Raw genomic sequence first — 6,820 nt, 5'->3', positions numbered from 1 at the left:
CTTAACCACTGAGCCATCTCTCCAGCCCCATTAGCACTCTCCTGTAGAAATGCCGCATGCACCACAGATGGAAGGTGCAGGGTCTTTCAGTTCGGCAGTCTAGAAACAAAAAACAAGTGAAGTCAATAGCGTATTTTGTTTATCATAGTATAAAAACTATTATCATTTCATCAAAAAACACTAAAAATCATTACTAAGGTGCTTATCCTTTTTATCACACTGTCTTTGAAATCTGCTGTGTGTTTTCTTCCCATGTCCCATCTCCCTTGAACCAGCCACATTTCAAAAGATCTGTAACCAAACATGGCAAGTGGTGCCCCCACTGGGTGGTGTACACATACCAAAGACATGGCCATAGGCAGAGTTCGCCATCACAGTAGTAGAATTGGTGGAAGAACCAAGTGGCACAAAAGTGTTCCCTAAGCAGTGTGTTACAACCAAGTCTTTACTGTCCCCCAAAACACATCTGGGCAAAGCACATCTGACTTCAAAGAGAAAAGATTGGTTTTGCCACACGTTTGGAGGTTTAGAGCAGCCATTCTCAAACTATAGCTCATGACCCCCAAGGACCATTGGAAAACACAGATATTTACATTATGATTCATAACAGTAGGAAAATTACAGTTATGAAGTAGCAATAATAATTTTATGGCTGGCAGTTGGTGGCACACGCCTTTAATCCCAGCACTCGGGAGACAGAGGCAGTTGATTCTCTATGAGTCGAGGCCAGCCTGTTCTACAAAGTGAATTCCAGAACAGCTAGGGCTACAGAGAAATTCTGTCTCAAAAAAAAATGAAATAATAATAATAATAACTATTTTTTGTTTTTTTTTTCAAGGTAGGGTTTCTCTGTGTAACAGCCCTAGCTGTCCTGGAACTAGCTCTTGTAGACCAGACTAACCTCGAACTCACAGAGATCCGCCTGCCTCTGCCTTCCAAGTGCTGGGATTAAAGGCGTGCGCCACCACTGTCCAGCAACTATTATATTTTCCGGTAGGGGTCACCTGGCATGGGGAACTGTGTTAAAGGGTCCCAGGATCAAGAGGCTGAGAGCGGCTGTTAGAGGATGACCAATTGGCCCTCTTGCCTTAGGAGCAGCTGTGAGACAAGGAGCGCTACAGGGTGTGCAAAACGGTCACCTGATGGCCAAACTGCAAAGGTGAGAAAAGAGGAAGATGGGACCAAGGGCTCACAATCACCCCTTTAAGGGAACTACTCCAGCATCTGTCTATATAGCACCAGGGGCTGGGAGCTAAGCTTTTAACACACGGGCCTCGAGGGCACATTTATCCAACCCATAGCATTATGTAAATGTTTATGATATGAAAAATCACACCACATATTATCCCTAGACACAGGCATATGTATATGTGTGTGTGTGTGCACATTGAGAAAAGGAACTGAAGGAGCCACCCCCACCCACTAAAGGAACAGAGAATTGGAATTCGGTACATATGGCAGGCACAGCAATATTTATTGTAGTAGTTTGTTTCTTTCATAAGTTGCAAGGGGAGGGGCTGGAGGACCCAACTTCAATTCCCAGCACCCATAAGCATCTAAGGCTCTCTTCTGACCTCCTTGAGCACCTACATGCATGGGTATACGCAGAAACAGGTACACTCACATCCACAAAAATAAATTATATGGGGACTTAGCCTACAGCCTGTGACAAGTTAGCCTGCCTTCCTGCACCTCCGTTTCTCCTCTGCAGATGGACACAAGAGCACTGCTGCTTTAGAGCTGCTATACCAATCACTGGAGCAAGTGTGTGCAGCTACGTGATTAGTGCTAGGTGCACAGCAAAGTTCTTTTCAGCTTCAAACAGCCTCATTGAGAGGAAAGGAAACCAAACCCAGACTCGAATGTTCAAAGAGCTGCATCCAAATACCTAAGAGTTTGCTTGTGTTATCCCAAAACACTCTTGTCTCCCTCAGATGCCCTCAGCAAGTGATGGGGGCTTCTTTAACTGAGCGTGTTCCTACCCGTGATTCCTTTTTTCCTATTTTTTTTTATCCTGATATGTTGGGCAGGTGAGGAAAGCTTTGCTTTTTGTGAAGCATTTTTAAGCAATCATAGCTCAAGTGAGAGGAAGTTCTATGTGTGTTGAGTTGACCTGTAATCCGTGAGCTGTTGCTGACCCTTGGATGAATTGTTTGCCCCAGCCCAGCCAGCCTCCCCGTTAGTTTTCTTCCTTTCTGTTCCTCTCAGTCACTTCCCCTTACCAAAGAGACTCCACCATCCTGACGTCCCCAGAAGTCCTCGTGTGTGCATCATTCAGCACAGAAAATCAGACTCTATTTCTATTAGACTCAGAAAATGTTCTTTTAGTCCCTTGCTCTCCTTTTTGCTATTTTTCATCCAGTTTCCCTGCATTTCACCAAACAGCTTTTAGTAGAACTCAAGCAAGACCATTCCTTCCAGGAACCAGCTTCGTCTAAAGTGGTTTGTTATTGTTCTGAAGTCATACTCCTGAGGTTTTTTTTACCAACTCATTTTCATTCAAATCATTGGTTAGCCAAGACTTTTTCCCCTGGATGCTAACTGCTCCAAAGCTTCAGCCTCCACTCCTTCTGTTAACTCTTAAAGGAACAACCACCCTTCTCTAGTTGTCTTTTCTCACTTGTCACCCCACCCCCACCCCCGCCCTGTTGGAATCCTGTAACTTTCCCCTGGAACCTCAGCTCCAGTTTTGAAATGACAGAGCACATGCTCACATGGAGGAGATTTAAACCCCCAGCTGCTCAAAACGTGAATTCTAACCTAAAATTAAAACTGATGGTGCAAGAGAAACAGTGAAGGGTGCGGGCACAGGGAGCACCCTGCAGGTGCCAAGGTGGTTGGCCCTGTGGCTAGGTGGTCAGACTCCCGGGATAGAAGGGAAGACCATGGGTGTTCAGTGTGTATCTCTAAAGCGACAGAACTGAAAGGAAGGCTGAGATGCGCCTGCCTCAGGCTCTCACCTCCTTCTGAAGCTTCCTTGAACACACAGCCTTCCAGCTTGGCAAGCCCCACCCCACCCCTGTACCCCTGCTCCCAGCCACTGTGCACCTGCCTGCCTGAAAGGACAGGATGCTCACAGCCCTCTCGCCACACTGTCACTGTTTCGTTCTTTGTGTACGAATGCCACACAGAGCATGGAGAGAGTGGTGGCCTCCTTTTGCCTGCCTTCCTCCCTTCCTCTTTCCTTACTTCCCTCTCCTTCCTTCCTTCCTTCTCCTTCATGGTCTTGATGTAGAAGAAACTCAAAGTAATATAATTATGTCATAAAAGATATACTAATAGATTTGCTTAGAAGATATTAAACCACACAAAGTAGAATTCAGCTAAGGGAACATTGTCTCCAAAATACCCCAAAGGTAAAGTAGTGTGTTCATCAGACCTGTTAGAAATAAACAAAATTAGGATGCTAAGCTGTAAATGTTTGTTCACTGGGATTGACCAACTATTAGGCTCGTCCCATATCAAAGAACCTGCCTCAAAAGGACAGCCTACGTGGGCAATGCGGGGTCACAACCACCATTGAGTCCTGGTCTGTTGTGGACTATTACTTTAACTAGGCAAAGGTGTGTTACATTTGTTTATGCTGTGGACTATTACTGTAACTGTGTAAAGGTGTGTTACATTTGTTTATGCTGTGGACTATTACTGTAACTGTGTAAAGGTGTGTTACATTTGTTTATGCTGTGGACTATTACTGTAACTGTGTAAAGGTGTGTTACATTTGTTTATCTGTGGAATATTTCTTTTTTTTTTTTTTTTTTTTGGTTTTTCGAGACCGGGTTTCTCTGTGGTTTTGGAGCCTGTCCTGGAACTAGCTCTTGTAGACCAGGCTGGTCTCGAACTCACAGAGATCCGCCTGCCTCTGCCTCCCAAGTGCTGGGATTAAAGGCGTGCGCCACCACCGCCCGGCACTGTGGAATATTTCTTTAACTGTAAAGGTGTGTTACATTTGTTTATGTTGTGGACTATTACTGTAAATGTGTAAATGTGTGTTACATTTGTTTATCTGTGGAATATTTCTTTAACTGTGTAAAGGTGTGTTACATTTGTTTATGCTGTGGACTATTACTGTAACTGTGTAATGGTGTGTTACTTTTGTTTATGCTGTGGAATATTACTGTAACTGTGTAAAGGTGTGTTACATTTGTTTATGCTGTGGACTATTTAACTGTGTAAAGGTATGTTACATTTGTTTATGCTGTGGACTATTACTGTAACTGTAAAGGTGTGTTACATTTGTTTATGCTGTGGACTATTACTGTAACTGTGTAAAGGTATGTTACATTTGTTTATGCTGTGGACTATTAGTGTAACTGTGTAAAGGTGTGTTACATTTGTTTCTCTGTGGAATATTTCTTTAACTGTGTAAAGGTGTGTTACATTTGTTTATCTGTGGACTATTTCTTTAACTGTGTAAAGGTGTGTTACATTTGTTTATGCTGTGGACTATTACTGTAACTGTGTAAAGGTGTGTTACATTTGTTTATGCTGTGGACTATTACTGTAACTGTGTAAAGGTGTGTTACATTTGTTTATGCTGTGGACTATTACTGTAACTGTAAAGGTGTGTTACATTTGTTTATGCGCATTAATTGTGTAAAGATGTGTTGCTATTGCACCTTGCCTGTCTAAGGCACCTGATTGGTCTAATGAAAAGCTAAATGGCCAGTAGCCAGGCAGAAGAGGGATAGGTGGGGGCTGGTGGGCAGAGAGAATAAGTAGGAGGAGAAATAAGTAGTAGGTTAGAGAGAGAAGAAGAAAATGGAGAAAGACAGGGACACACCCAGGGTCAGAAGTCAGACAGCTGCTAACATGAGAAGTAAAAGACAGACATACAGAAGAAAGACAAAATGTAGCAAAAAAAAAATACTAGGCAAAATGTAGATGAAGAAAAACAGGTTAAGTTATGAGCTAGTGAACAAGCATACGATAAAGCCGAGCATTCATAACTAATAAGAAGTTTCCGTGTCATGATTTGCGAGCTGGTTGGTAGCTCAAAAGAAAAAGTGTGAAACATTTGGTGTTGTGCATGGGGCCTGAATTTCTGCATAGTGCCCGAGATACTAGGGCCCTAGACCTTTTCCTTTATTATCTCTAAATGCGTGGAGGTGTTTCTCACTGGAAATGTATATTTTATCTCAGTCTTCCCCTCCTTTCCTTTTGCTCTCTCAGTCCCTCTTTCTCCCTCCTCACTTTCCCTCTTTCCTTTCTCCATTCAGGGTACAGGCTGGCTACAGAGCCCACAGTAGCTTGAACTTTCATCCTCCTGCCTCAAGCCTCCCCAAGAGCTAGAGTCCTAGGCATGTGTCACCTGGCCTGCTAAGAACTTTATGTGGGCTTACTTCCTCCTCACACACTCTGAACTGTCTGGACTTCTGGTGGGGGCTGGGGTGGGCTAGAGACCCTAGGGGATGACCCCTTTACCACTCACCTTTCACCTCTTTCTGCCCCAGGAGCCATGACTCCTTTGCCCTTCAGCACAGTTTGCTGCTTTCCGCTGATTGCCTCTTCTTCTCTTAGATGAATTGCTTGCTCTAAGGTGTGGGGACAGTGAATGACACACTCAGGGAAGCAGAAGGGACAGGCACGAGGCTTGAGAGCAGCTGGAGCTGGCACTGGCCATTGGGTAGAGCTAGGCACCCCTATCGCACCTCACTGTGCTCCACAGAGCACTGGATGAGGGCACTACCGTCCCTGGGCCTGTCCTTCTCCAGGGTCACTCTCTTGAGGCACACTGGGGACACAAACACCCTTTTGCTATTTCTGTGAAAATGCCACTGAGGTAAACCAATGGCCGAGAAAGCCCTAGCTAGAGTCTGGCTACCTTCTACCTAAAGGTTGAATCCTAGGCCAAATAGTGTACCTGGGAGAAGCAAGGATGTACCCTCTGCTGACCCCTTGGCACTCAGTTTCCAGCCAGGCCAGTCCTTGCTTGTAGAGGGAGCAGAGGGAGGGAGTGACAAAAGGAGGTGTCTCTGAGGAGACTGTGGGGAAACCCATCTCACCCTGCAGATGAAGAAGCCAAAGCCCCAAAGACTAAGTGAGTCACTCGAGGTCATGCAGTCCACAGAGAAAGGGCGGGCATGGAAAGAGGATACCTGCATAATCCTGTCCTTGGATGAAGCCTTGCACAGATGGTGTCCAGGAAACTAGTGCTGTTTCCAAACTGGGCACTTCCTCCCAGCCTCTTTTTTGTTTTCAGAATATTTTTATTTTCCTAGAATTACATACAATGTATTTTGATTATATTCACCTGCCTCCCCCAACTCCTCTCAGACCCCACCCCCACCACCTCCCTACCAACCATGTTCTCTCTCTCTCTCTCTCTCTCTCTCTCTCTCTCTCTCTCTCTACCCATTGAGTCTAGTTTGGGGTGCCCAAATACTGTTGCGCATGGAGCCTGGTGGAACTTCTAGGAGTTGCCCCTTCAAAGAAAACTGACTCCTTTTCCCAGGGCTGGGATTTGTTGCCCCCCATGTGTCTCCCTGGCCTCTCAACTCATCTTAATTTTGCAGGAAATGTGTGTTGTTGGTTTTCCTTCTTTGAAAAAAAAATGGACCAGTAGAAGTAGTGAGAAGAGTTTCCGCCAGCCTGCAGCCAGCTCGCACTGGCGTGTGGATGTCTTGAGCTTCTAGGTGGCCTTGGTGACAGTTGGCAAGGGGGACTCTTATGTAATCACCTGGCCAGGGATGGCTGCAACAGAAGAGCAAAGGCTAAGAAAGTGTGCAAAGAGCCATCCTCAATGCAGGGAGTGGAGTCGCTTCCTGCCTGGGAAATTCACCACTGCCGAGCATAGGGCCATGGTGGCAGTCCGTCTTCT

At 45.3% G+C, this 6,820-nt stretch overlaps 1 long non-coding RNA gene across 1 annotated transcript; it reads right to left on the bottom strand.

Moving 5' to 3' along the window:
- Positions 1-59: 59 nt before the first annotated feature.
- Positions 60-6,183, bottom strand: LOC130876885 (uncharacterized). Its single transcript, XR_009057371.1, has 3 exons — positions 6,099-6,183; positions 5,432-5,534; positions 60-99 (listed from the first exon to the last, which is right to left on the bottom strand). It is a non-coding gene; the product is annotated as an uncharacterized LOC130876885 (long non-coding RNA).
- Between the last annotated feature and the right edge of the window lie 637 nt (positions 6,184-6,820).

This window comes from Chionomys nivalis, chromosome 7 (genome assembly GCF_950005125.1).
Source record: "Chionomys nivalis chromosome 7, mChiNiv1.1, whole genome shotgun sequence".
Taxonomy (NCBI): domain Eukaryota; kingdom Metazoa; phylum Chordata; class Mammalia; order Rodentia; family Cricetidae; genus Chionomys; species Chionomys nivalis.
The sequence above is the reverse complement of the archived record's forward strand: the minus strand, read 5'-3'. Positions and strand labels throughout refer to the sequence as shown.